General features: G+C 35.8%; 1 protein-coding gene across 3 annotated transcripts in view; it reads left to right on the plus strand.

Annotated features, from left to right (window-relative positions):
* Window positions 1-12,529, plus strand: part of LOC135124538 (leucine-rich repeat, immunoglobulin-like domain and transmembrane domain-containing protein 2) — a 243,474-nt gene that overhangs the window by 167,983 nt on the left and 62,962 nt on the right. Inside the window, exon 4 of one of the 3 annotated variants that reach the window (XM_064049691.1) lies at window positions 4,018-4,119. The exons of the other annotated variants lie outside the window; for them this stretch is intronic. The gene's annotated coding sequence lies outside the window, so the exon portion shown is untranslated. The remainder of the gene's footprint in view (window positions 1-4,017; window positions 4,120-12,529) is intronic. 3 annotated transcript variants of the gene reach the window in all.

Here is a 12,529-nt window from a genome sequence, read left to right on the forward strand (position 1 = left end):
AAGTTCTCTAAAAATTCTCAAAAAATTCTAGTCTATAGGATCTCAACATGCCAACTCCAAGAATTTAGCGTGTTTATCATCACGGAGCAATATTTTCGAAATTTCTGGCTTGAAAGTCAAAATTTTTAATAATTCTAAAAATTTCCATTTTCAATGGACAATTCTGGAAAAATGGTCGAAAATTGATCGAAATTTGAAGTAGGGGTATTGGAAAAAATTTTACTTTCGAAAAAGTTGTCTTAAAATTCTTAAAAAACTCTGGTACATATATCGATTTCGACGTGCTAACTCCAAGATTTCAAAATTTCTGGCTTAAAAATCAAAATTTTAAAAAATTCTAAAAATTTCGATATTTTAATGGGCGATTCTGGAAAAACGGTCGGAGTTATCTTAGAAACGAGGCCGTAAGAGACTGCTGGAGCCCAAATTTACACGAAAATGTCTTTGGTTGAGTTTTGAAAATGGTCGAAAAGTTGTCTAAAAATTTTCAAAAAATTCTAGTCTATAGATCTCAACGTGTCAACTCCAAGAATAAATCGTGTTTATCGTCACGGAGGAATATTTTCGAAATTTCTGGCTTAAAAATCAAAATTTTTAAAACTTCTAAAAATTTCGGTATTTCAAAGGGCGATTCTGGAAAAATTGTCGAAAATTGATCGAAATTTGAAGTGGGGGTATTGGAAAAAATTTCACCTTCGAAAAAGTTGTCTTAAAATTCTTAAAAAATTCTGGTACATATATCGATTTCGACGTGTTAACTCCAAGATTTCAAAATTTCTGGCTTAAAAATCAAAATTTTAAAAAATTCTAAAAATTTCGATATTTTAATGAGCGATTCTGGAAAAACGGTTGGAGTTATATCCAAGAAACGAGGCCGGAAGAGACTGCTGGAGCCCAAATTGACACGAAAATGTATGTATTTGAGTTTCGAAAATGGTCGAAAATTGGTCAAAATTTGAAGTTGGTTATTGAAAAAAATTTCGTCTTCGAAAAAGTTGTCTCGAAATTTTCAAAAAATTCTAGTATATGGATCTAGACATGAAAATTTCAAGAATATAACGTGTTTATCGTCACGAAGCAATATTTTCGAAATTTCGGGCTTAAAAGTCAAAATTTTTTAAATTTTTAACAATTTTGATATTTCAATGGGCGATTCTGGAAAGACGGTTGGAGTTATCCAAGAAACGAGGCCGGAGGAGACTGCTGGAGCCCAAATCTACACGAAAATGTACGTATTTGAGTTTCGTAAATGGTCGAAAATTGGTCGAAATTTGAAGGGGGTTATTGGAAAAAATTTCGCCTTCGGAAAAATTGTCTAAAAAATTCTAATACATTGATCTCGACGTGCCAACTCCAAGAATATAACGTATTTATCGTTACGGAGCAATATTTTCGAAATTTCTAGCTTTAAAATCAGAATTTTTAAAAATTCTAAAAATTTCGATATTTCAATGGGCAATTCTGAAAAAACGGTTGGAATTATCCAAGAAACGAGGCCGGAAGAGACTTGTGGAGGCCAAATTTAAAAGAAAATGTATTTAATTGAGTTTCGAAAATGGTCGAAAATTGGTCGAATTGAATTGGAAAAAATTTAAACTTCGAAAAAATTGTCCAAAAATTCTCAAAAAATTCTGGTATATAGATCTCGGCGTGCTAATTCCAAAAGTATAGCGTGTTTGAGGTGACGGAGCAATATTTTCGATATTTCAATGGCCGATTCCGGAAAAACGCTTGAAGTTACGTACCGAAGAAACGAAACTCTACAGAAACAGTGTTGGGGAGCAAATTATTCTTTTTCGCAAACATTTGAGAACTGTTGCATTGTTTCATTTTTGTTCCGATAAATCAGTTTCATAAATAAATGGTGGAGGCGCCGGGCTAAACCATTGAGGAATTTTCTATTTATGTGTCTTATATTTCACGAACGTGTTAAAAGTGGCAAGACATTACCCTTTTTACGCCATTTCGGCAGCCCCTTCCGCTCGATGTCCTTTCGGCAACGTATAGACGAACTCCACCCTAGGGTGCTTTATTACAGAATTCTAGTCACCGACAAGTTCTCTCCGTGTACTCTCAAACAGTAATCCCCGGAGTAAGTATTTTACAGGAGTTAAATGGGAGAAGACGATATATCAACTTTGTAGGTTTTCCGTGCTTTGAAGTATTTCCAACACGACCACATTCACGGAGACTTCTAAGTATCTGCCGACTTTGTCGGGGCGTTTCAGCCGCTATAAGTCAAACCGTCGTGAAAAATTGATGACTCCGGCCTATTTTAAAGCAAATTCAACCGAGATTGTTGACCAAAATAGCCTTAAAAAAAACTGTATTGAGCGTTCTTTGATTGTGCGTTTTCGTTTAGGATAAATGTCATTTATATTCGGAATAATTTCCTACGCACGTGTAAACTAGCTTTAAATAATGCATAGTCGGCGTAAGGTCGCCGCAATCAATACCCCGCCTATCACTCAAATAAATCAAATCTAAAAAATCCCTAACACGTCCTCCGAGCCCCAACAAATCCTCCGCACAAGTGACATAATACACAGTTAATAAATAATTCATGAGCAGAAAATATTTCCTCGTCAAAATATTGAAATAATTTCCATCGCGAGCATGCACCGTAATGACCCCGCTCTCGAACCGCGGGGCGCAAAACCCGGCTTGAGGATTTGTGTTTTCCGATACAGAGACACAATGCGTCGCGACGTTACACACCGGAAGCTTTATCAGCGCCGCCCGATAACGGGCTTGCGAACGCTTTTCAGGTGTCATACGGCCGTTATGACGTCCGGTTCGGGGAGAGGGCGAGTGTTATCGTGCTGATTACGGTTCAATGTTTGATCTGCTAACATCATCCGGGGCTCCGGGCGACGCCATACACGCATGCATGCTGGATATGACACATCCGACTCGACAGCCGAATATCCCCGCGGATTTATTCCGTCGCATGTCCATATTTCGTGCATGCCGCCGTTTAGAGCCCGCCGCCCCCGGGAGGACCTGAATTCTGAAAAGGACGAGCGAACCGATAAGTGCTGCGGACACGAGGTGACGGCGCCGAGATGGACGCCAAGAATTATTCGGATGTGGAAATTTGGGGGCGGCGGAGGCGGCAGGCAGGGCAGAGTGGATGGGTGTTTTTGGTGTTGTGCGGCTAATTGCTTTGGTCAAGGTCTGAAAGGGGGTTGTGTGTGGTGTGCACAGTTCGAGCGAAAAGGGGGAGAGTTATTACGACCTAATTTATACAGGGTAGTTTTGAAAATTTGCAACTATCAACCAAATTACGATCTTGTGAAAATGTTTGAATGAGAAAACATCTTTTCACATTGATTATATGTACAAACCCTGTTTTAATATGTGAGAAACCACTGGGGAAAATAACTAATTTACATATTTATTACAAGAATATTTTTACATTATATCACATACATATATTAAAAGATATTATACATTTTTTAAAGGGATCCCACTGGCGGAAAATACGGCATCTTTCCTTCAGTTAGTCTTGTCGATTTTGTTGGTGCAGTAGCTTTCTTAGTAATAGAGACTTCGGTATGCGGTAAAAGCCACGTTTAATGACAAGTTGATCAGTATACAAAACGAATGTCGCAAGTCCTCGCATTGCATTAATCATAGCCTTCCAGCTCTCGCAACTGTAAAACACGCCATTTCTGTGCGCCGAAACAGCGCGCCGCTAATTCCGGCTAAAAATATGCCGACCTGCAGCAAAAACTCGAGTTCGCCCTCATGCAGCTTGATGAGAGTCCGCCGAGTGGAAAATCCTTCCGGCGAGGACGTAACGTCGCGCCGCTCCTTCCAGAGCAAAAGTAAAAAATTATGCAATTTGTTTGAATCGCACTTATCGCGGCAAACGGCCGTCCGCCGCCTCCACCACATTCCGTTTATTAGCACTAGCGTATAGTTGAGTTGGCGTCTATTGTGGGCGAACCTTAAGAACATCGCAACGCTTCAAACACACACTTCAATTATTGTGTAAATGTGGTCTTATTACAGTTCTGTCTCGGATGTTTTTCTGCAAGGGGAAGTTTCAGATGAGGGAAACGAAGCCGTCGACTCGTCGACTGTGTAATCGTTGCAGACATTTCCTATTATGAAGTAAGTACATTGTTTGTGAGAGGGGAGTGATATGTTGGATCTTAATAATAATCTTATTATTGTCATAATCAGATTTTGAATGAATGGCGCGGAGTTATTAAATTAGACCGAAAGACTGACGTTCGGAGGAGTTACTTTCGTATTGGACTTGAAAGGCTCGCGCTCACTTTTTGCATATTTATTAACGTATTCTGAATCAAATCTGATTAAATTAGAAAACTTCTGTTGTGTGGGTAAATTCCGTTTAATGAGACGAGGGGCTTTTGACGAAAGCACTGATTCGAAGAGCGCCCTTAGCATTGTTACCGTAGCTTTTGACCCCGGCACATAATAATGCCGAACTTTTTGCGCACTGACGTTGACATGAACTTTTCTGTCAACGGATTTTCTATTAGGTATTCTTTGTTTACGAGTTTGTAGTCGTTGCAAAAGGAGAAATTAAGCACCGCGAAGTTGTTAACACCTGCAAGGGTTTTATTTAATGAGGTTCAGTTGCAGTTGGCTGTAAACAACTACACCTCTTTGAAAGACGGAAAACCGAACAAAATTACTAAACAAGCAGTATTTGTAACCAACTTAATTTTTACTTACCGAGCGTAAGCTACTTTCATGTTTTCTCGACGTTTCATGACCCGAGAGTACGAAAAAGTAGATCCCCGTTTCTGGATGTTTATCTGTGTCTTTGTCTGTCTGCATTTTATTATGTTAGATTACACGTATCTTCACTAGCCGCCACCACTTTGCTTAACGGCAGTGAAATATGCTGTACTGATGAGACCTAAGGAGGTCGAAACTGCAGTTCATTGTGTTGTCTAATCGTTATATTTCGGATTTTATTAGACCGGTAATCAGATTGTCAAGTTTTATATGTATGTATAATTTTTCGATATTTTAGTTTAGTGTTTGGAGACCTCAATTTTCCGATGTTTCAGTTTTACGAGTTTTCCATTTTTCTCGACTTCTCAATTTCACGATTAACGGACTTTTTTAATTTTTTCATTTTCCCATTTCTCGATTTCTCTCTGGACTTTTCAATGTTTCGATTACTCGTTTTTTCGATTTCTCAGTTTTTCAATTTATCAATTTTTCGATTTTTCGGGTTTTTGATTGTTCAATTTTTTAAATTTTCACTTTTTCGACTTTGATTTTTCGTTTCTTCAATTTTTCAATTTCTTGATTTTCAATTTTCGATATTTAAGTGTTGGTGTTCTTCAATTTTTTGATTCCTCCATTTCTCGATTCTTCAAATTTTGGATTTTTGTTTCATTTTTCAATTTTTAAGGTTTCGAAATTTTGGATTTCCAAATCTCTCGAGTTTTCAATGTTTCAGTTTTTCGGCTTCTCAATTTTTATCAATTTTTCGATTTTTTGTGTTTTTATTTTTTTAATTTTCAATTTTTCGACTTTTCGATTTCCCGGTTTTTCAATTTTTCGACGTCTCAGTTGTGGGATTTTTCACTATTTCGATTCTTCAATTTTTGGATTTTTAGATATTTCTACATGTTTCAATTTCTCTATTTTTTTTCATTTTTGAATTTTTAACGTTTCGAAATTTTCGATTTCCAAATTTCTCAATTTTTCGATTTTTTTAATTTTCAGTTTTGCGACTCTTCGATTTCCCGATTTTTCAATTTATACGACGTGTCAGTGTTGGTATTCTTCAATTTTTCGATTCCTCCATTTCTCGATTCTTTAAATTTTGGATTTCTTTTCTTTTCATTTTTGGATTTCTCAATTTTTGGACGATTTTACGATTTTTCAGTTTTTTCATTTTTAAACTTTTCCATTTTTAACATTTCGAAATTTTTGATTTCTCGAGTTTTCAGTGTTTCAATTTTCGACTTCCCGATTTCTCAGTTTTCATGAATTTTTCGATTTTTCACGTTTTTGATTTTTCAATTTTTCGATTTTTTAAATTTTTAATTAAAAGTTTTTGATTTCCCAATTTCTCGATTTTTCGGTTTTGGGATTTTTCAGTTTTTCGACTCTTCAATCTTTCAATTTCTCTATTTCTTGATTGTTCAAATTTTGGATTTCTTTTTTTTTTTCATCCTTGGATTTCTCAATTTCTTGTAAATCGATTTTTTAATTTTCTCATTTCTCAATTTCTCGAGTTTTCAATGTTTTAATTTTTCGACTTCTCGATTTTTCAGTTTTCATCAATTTTTCGATGTTTTAGTTTTGGGATTTTTCAGTTTTTCTTTGATCTTACTTTGATTTTTCAGTTTTTCAATTATTTAAATTTTCAATTTTTCCAGTTTTCGATTTCCCGATTTTTCAATTATTCGGTGTTTCAGTTTTGGGATATTTCACAATTTCGGTTCTTCAGTTTTTGGATTTTTTTCTTTCTATTTTTCATTTTTTCGATTTTTAAATTTTTCAATTTTCGATTTCTCGAGTTCTCAATGCTTCAGTTTTTCGACTTCTTAATTTTTCAGTCTTCATGAATTTTTCGATTTTTAAAATTTTCAGTTTTTCGACTTTTCGATTTCCCAATTTCTCAATTTTTCGGTTTTTGGGATTTTTCAGTTTTTCGACTCGTCAATTTTTCGTTTCCTCTATTTCTCAATTCTTCAAATTTTGGATTTCTTTTTTTTTCATTTTTGTATTTCTCAATTTTCCGATGATTTTACGATTCTCAGTTTTCGATTTTTCGATTTTTAACTTTTCGAAATTTTCGATTTCTCAATTTCTTGATAAATCGATTTTTTAATTTTCTCATGTCTCGATTTCTCGAGTTTTTAATATTTCAATTTTTCCACTTCTCGATTTTTCAGCTTTTATCAGTTTTTCGATTTTTTAGGTTCTTAATTTTTCAATTTTTCGATGTTTCAGTTTTGGGATTTTTCAGTTTTTCGAATCTTCAATTGTACTTTGATTTTTCAATTTTTCGATGTTTTTGTTTTGGGATTTTTCACGATTTCAATTCTTCAATCTTTGAATTTTTAGATAAGGATTTCGATTCTTCAATTTTTCCATATTCTAATTTTTCAGTTTTTAAAATTTTAGATTTTTCAATTTTCGATATTTTAGTGCTGGTATTCTTCATTTTTTCGATTCCTCCATATCTGAATTTTTTAAATTTTGGATTTCTTTTTTTTTCATTTTGGATTTCTGAATTTTCCGACGACTTTACAATTTTTCAGTTTTTAGATTTTTAAACTTTTCAATTTTTAACGTTTCGAAATTTTCGATTTCTCAATTTTCATCAATTTTTCGATGTTTTAGATTTGAGATTTTTCAGTTTTCCGACTCTTCAATTTTACTATGATTTTTCAATGTTTCAGTTTTGGTATTTTTCACAAATTCGATTCTCCAATTTTTGGATTTTTGATAGTTCTATTTTTCGATTCTTCAATTATGCCATATTCTAATTTTTCAGTTTTTTCATTTTTAAATTTTTCAAGTTTTAACGGTTAGAAATTTTCGATTTTTCAGTTTCTCGATTTCTCAATTTTCATCAATTTTTCAACTTTTCGATTTCCCGACTTTTCATTTTTTTCGATGTTTTAGTTTTTGGATTTTTCAGGTTTCGAATCTCCAATTTTACTTTGACTTTTCAATCTCTCCATATTTAATTTTTCACTTTTTAAAATTGTAGATTTTTCAATTTTTCGATTCCTCCATTTCTCGATTCTTCAAATTTTGGATTTATTTTTCTTCATTTTTGGATTTCTCCATTTTCCGATGATTTTAGAGTTTTCCAGTTTTTCGATTTTAAAATTTTTCAACGTTTCGAAATTTTCAATTTTTCCGTTTCCTCGTTTAATTGATTTTTTAATTATCGAATTTCTGTGGATTTCTTGAGTTTTCAATGTTTAAATTTTTACTTCTCGAGTTCTCAGATTTCATCAATTTTTCGATTTTTCAGGTTTTTGATTTTTCAATTTTTATATTTTTTAAATTTTCAATTTTTCGACTTTTCGATTTCCCAATTTTTCAGTTTTTGGGTTTTGAAATTTTTCAGTTTTACGACTCTTCAATGTAACTTTAATTTTTCAATATTTCGTTTTTTCAGTTTTGGGATTTTTCACCGTTTCTTCAAATTTTGGCGTTTTAGATATTTCTATTTTTCAATTTTTTATTTCTTCAATGTTTCCATATTCTAATTTTTCAGTTTTTAAAATGTTAGATTTTTCCATTTCTCGGTTTTTCAGTTCTTCGATATTTCTATTTTTCGATTTTTGAAATTCTTGATTTTATGATTTTACGATGTATTAAGTGTAAATGTTTCAATTTTCATTTTTTCATTTTTGGGTTATTTCTATTCCTCGATTTCTCGATCTTTGATATTTCATTTGTCGATTTTTTTTATCAAGTTTGCGATGTTTCGATTTTTCCATTTTGGGTTATTTCCATTTCCCAATTTTTCTTTTTTTCGACTTCTCGGCTATTCGGTTTCTCATTTTATGTTTCCAGTTCTCGGTTTTTCGTCTTTTAGGCTTTTCGATTTTCCAATTTTTCAGAGTTTCAATTTTTCCTTACTTACGATTCCCCAATTTCTCGTCCTCTCAGTTTTGGAATCCATGAATTTTTTATTCTGCCATTATCCGATTTTTCATTTTTTGTACTTTAGTTTTTCAATTTTTTGACTTTTGATGTTTCGAATTCCCGATTCTTCAATTTTTAAATTTTTCAATTCTTTAGATTTTAAATCTGTCGATTTCCTGATTTTTAAATTTTTTCAGTCCTTCGATATTTTAATTTTTCAGTTTTTCGATTTTATGATTTTTAGATTTCTCGATTTTTCAAGTTCCTATATTACAATTGTACGAATTTTTGATATTTCGATTGTTCGTTGTAAAAACGCGTTTTTTTATTAATTTCAAACGACAGTAATAAAACCAGCCCAGATTTGTAAAATCATGAGAAAAATTCCAATAATAATAGGCCATTTTCGAACGAACTAGACCAGGTTCAAATATTTTGAGTAAAAATGTGTGAGGTGCACGGAAAATATATAATTCGAAAAATTTAATTTCAACTTTTAACGACATAATTTTTTTCATAACAACACTTATTTCTCCGTTAATTACAACGATTGGATCAAAACAAGCCCAAATTTGTAATCCTGACAACATTTCAAAAAAAAAGAATAAATTGGACAGTTTTTAATTTGTTTGAATAAAAATGGTGGAGGCGCCGGGTGAATAATTATGTTGTAATGGTATCCTCAAAGCACTAGTCTGTGTCTTTAAAAATTCTTGAAATCTGAGGAAAACAAGATAACAAACAGATACTGACTCAATTTTTCATCAACCTCGAAGTGGAACCGTGCTTTGATTTCTATTATGCATCGTGTTTACGAATGTACGAATGCTTGCATAAGGAGAAACTAAAGCGCCGCGAAGTTATTAACACCTGCATCGCTTTATTTATTTAATGAATCTCAGTTGCAGTTTGCCCGAGGATCTACGCCTCTAGTGTTAAACAAACACGCTTTTCGCTCTAGTGAGACACGTTCCCGGATAATGCGATCAGATTTAAGGTGATGGCGCCGCCTCGAACCAAGCAGAATTTGACCGGGCCCCGTTCGAACGGAAGCCCTTTCCGTCTCCGTGGCCGCTAAATCATCCCCCGAATTAGCAACAGTTTCCTGCCTTCGGAGTAAATTACGACGTAATAATAACAAGTTGCAGTCGTCTCGCGTGCACCGCTCCCAACACCCATGCCGGCATTTATAAATCCTCCATACCGCAGAATCGGTCCCGAAACAAATAAACCCTCGAACAGTCACGTGTCCCCCGAGCTATTTATGTATTTTCTTTTCGTTCGGATGTATTTCTTTCGTGTTTCGCCAAAATATTTACGAATTTTATATTTCTATTTATACGAAATTATTTACAACCCGACAATGCGGCACGCAACGGCGCATTTGTCAAAGATTTTCCGTTCTATTGTTAGAAGGGAGATCTGTGCCCAGCGCATCCACCAAAACCGATATTCGGTTAGGGCGTTTCACATGATGCACGCTGTCACGCACCGGGAACTCCAAGACTACGCTTTCGAGTATCTATTGTGCCGGGTTAAGATACTCGTGGGGCCGAATACATTACGCTCGACCATGGCCATAAACTCGCTTTAAATAATTACAGCGGAAAGTTTATCTATTGTTTGGACAATTCCGGGGGCTGGGGCGAGAAGGTGTTGGAACCGGGAGAGGGGCGCAGCTCGCGAAAGACGCACAGATGTCTCCAAGATTTCCACTTCCGTCGCGATCGCAACGGAAAGTATTCAGATTTGTGTCGGGCGAACCGCCCCCGAACCGGCGAAAATCTTGTCCGCTGCCGCCCCCTGATTTATGAAGACAAATCACTCCAGTGATGACAACGATCCATCACTTAACACGATAAAAACAGAGATCCGTACACCCGCAATTAAGCGACAATCGACCGGTTTCGTCCATGTAACATCGCCTCTCGTACACCATCGATCGGCTTCGTCTTACCAAACTCAGCAACAATACCATCGCCGCCTCCTCTTTCCGGCACTGTTCCAGCGTTGATTTGCCACGTTTCCGGTTGTTAAGCTCCAACCGAAACAAAAATATTTCATTTCCTCGCGTTGTTGGCAAAAAATTCCGGTGAAATTATGTAAAAGGCGGGTGTTTCTTTTCCGGGCAATTAAAGTGGAAGAGGTGGTCGGATCCGCATAGCACCACATAAAAATCCACAACAGGGAAAAAAGGGGGCTCGGTATATACGTTACGTAGGTGATAAATTTTACAACAAGCAGCACTTAGGTGACCAGTAAATTGACCATGAAACCGAAGCGAGTTCGCAACCCCTCGGACATGCGAGGGCGATCTATATGTGAATAAGGGAAGGTCGCCCCAACACGCACCTCACGCACCCGCGCGACACGCCAGGGGCGCCGCCGACGCCCGGAAAAAAGACCCTTCCAGTAAGAGGAACGAGCGAGACGTTGCCGAAACCACTACATTTAAAATTAATGCCTCATAATGAGTTGCATGCGACGCTACTGACCGCAAGGTTAATCTCGTCGCCGGAAAACACCGATAAACCAATCATATTTATTTCACCAAAAGGCACAGCATAATGGAAAAAGTTGGAATGAAGAGCGTGCATTATTTAGTAGCGTCATCTCCCTTGCGGCTGGAAACCCTTCCGAATCAACAATTTATCCCGGAATTACGAAAGAGTTCATCAAGTTCTTTCCGGTCCTGCGTTTTTGCGCGCGAATTAAATATGCGATGGGCCTACGGCGGATTTGCGTTGCGAAATTTTTGCTTTTTCTGAATTGGATCGGTTTTATAGGATTGCGATTAATTTCGTCCTGGTTTGAATAAGTGGCCCGAACTGGTCGCGACTCTTCCAACAAATCAATTCTTGGCATGGCACGAATTTTGATGCACGATTTCTGAAAACATGCGCTGGAAATCGACAGGGGCGGACCGGGGAATCTTGACCCAATTTCCGGCCACGGGGAGCCGAGGGGATGGTATTCTACTGTAACTACTAATCTCACGGACTTATAGAAACGTGATGTCGAAGAACGATTTCGTTACCGCAGTAGGGACATGTCGTAACGCGTTTTTCCTAATATTTGGAGAGATGCGACAGAAATTAGCACGCATTTGTAATTCTGAGGAAATTTTTGTTCAGATTTTATTTTTGCCGTGAAATTTGGCGTTTTTTCTTCCCGAACGTAAACTAAAAAACTGTTGTAATCGAGTCCATCAGGCAACTGGCTATTTTTATGTTTTCTCGACGTTTCATGACCCCTAGAATACGAAACAATGGGTCTCTGATTTCCATCTGTCGCCTAGTGTCTGCCGTTAATACAAATGTATCCGTTGACGACCCTCTATAATAACCTGATAACATCATTGTACAATTTTGCCGACTCAATGTTACTTTTATAAAATAATATGTTCCTGTGTGTGTGATTTATGAACCCATCTTGAGTTATTACCCCAAACTTAAAGTTTTTCTGAAAAATATACAAAACTGTATAACAACATTTTACAATTTAACTTTGAAACTGCTGTTTTTTTTTTTTTTAATGCAAAAGAATTTTGGAGGCTCCTAGTGTCTTTTTTTAATGCAAAAGGATCTTAGAGGCTTCTAGTGTATTTTTTTATGTGAAAGAATCTCTTGGGATTTTTACGGCTTTTTTATAATGAGAAAGAATCTCGGGGGCACCTAGTGCGTTTTTTTAAAGAGTTGAAAGAATCTTAGGGGTTCTTCTAGCGTCTTTTTAATGGAAAAGAATCTCGGAACCCTGTAGTGTATTTTTTTTAAAGACATTGAAATAATCTCGAGGGCTACTGATGTCTTTTTTTAATCCGAAAGAATCTCAGGGACACCTAGTATATTTTTTTTTTAAGAGTTGAAACAATCTCGTGGACCTGTAACGTCTTTTTTTATGCAAAAGAACGTGGGGACTG

The sequence above is a fragment of the Zophobas morio genome, unplaced genomic scaffold (genome assembly GCF_036711695.1).
Source record: "Zophobas morio isolate AGI-343-1 ecotype UQ-CSIRO unplaced genomic scaffold, CSIRO_AGI_Zmor_V1 ptg000002l, whole genome shotgun sequence".
NCBI classification, from domain to species: domain Eukaryota; kingdom Metazoa; phylum Arthropoda; class Insecta; order Coleoptera; family Tenebrionidae; genus Zophobas; species Zophobas morio.